This window comes from Octopus bimaculoides, chromosome 26 (genome assembly GCF_001194135.2).
Source record: "Octopus bimaculoides isolate UCB-OBI-ISO-001 chromosome 26, ASM119413v2, whole genome shotgun sequence".
Classification (NCBI taxonomy): Eukaryota; Metazoa; Mollusca; class Cephalopoda; order Octopoda; family Octopodidae; genus Octopus; species Octopus bimaculoides.
In genome coordinates, this window is record NC_069006.1 from 13,501,493 (window position 1) to 13,502,375 (window position 883).

Genomic DNA, 883 nt, shown 5'->3' on the forward strand with positions numbered 1-883 from the left:
TATATATATATATATATATATATATATATATATGGGGGGGGGTGCATATGTGTATATGTATGTGAGGGTGTGTAAGTATACATAAATACATGATAAATTATAAGACAAAGTTAAGTCATTTAATTTGGTGGAATGATGCGTAGAATACTAGTAGAAATGTGGAGATGCACCTGAACCTTAGTGGAATTAGAAAATTAAGTTAAACTACAATGGATACCTGGCTATAACTAGAAAGACACCGTACCTATAATTTAAGGAAAAAAATCACTGTAGTTAATGGGTCAGTTAAAAATAATCTCACTTAGAACCCCAAATTATCCATTAATAGGAGGTAACCACTAATAGTGCAAACCAACCCTAGGTTGCGACAATATAGTCTGTGCAGCCTATAAGTGTAGATTGTATAAGTGCCAATATATGATTGTTACTAATAATAATAATAAGAAGAAGAACAACAATAATAACAAAAAATAATAGTAGGAGAAGAGTTTGTGAGCACACACAGTTGTAAGGATGGAAGCAGAGCATATAGATAGAATTGTAATAGAGATGTAAGCGGCAGCTGGGAATCTGCCACCTAGACCTAGGAACAATCCAGTATAGATTGGATGAATAAGAGAAACGGAACGGGTAATATAGTACAGTACAATACAGCCAATTGTTAGATCTCTAAACAGGATATAAGTGCATGACTCTACCATAATAAGGATAGATATGAAATTAAAATAGGAACTGGGAATAAGATAACAAACTGAGGAGTTTAGTAAGAAGAGATGAGGTTCAAATCTTAGTATAAAACCCATAGAAGATAATGATAATAGCAAATAATGATAATATATTGAAATATTACTGAATATATCAGTGAAGGAGCTTGAAAAGATTC

General features: G+C 32.0%; 1 protein-coding gene across 1 annotated transcript in view; it reads right to left on the bottom strand.

Moving 5' to 3' along the window:
• The window catches only part of LOC106880180 (lysophospholipid acyltransferase 5), a gene marked incomplete at both ends in the record, with an annotated part of 10,050 nt that overhangs the window by 2,768 nt on the left and 6,399 nt on the right, over positions 1 to 883 (bottom strand). The window lies entirely within an intron of this gene.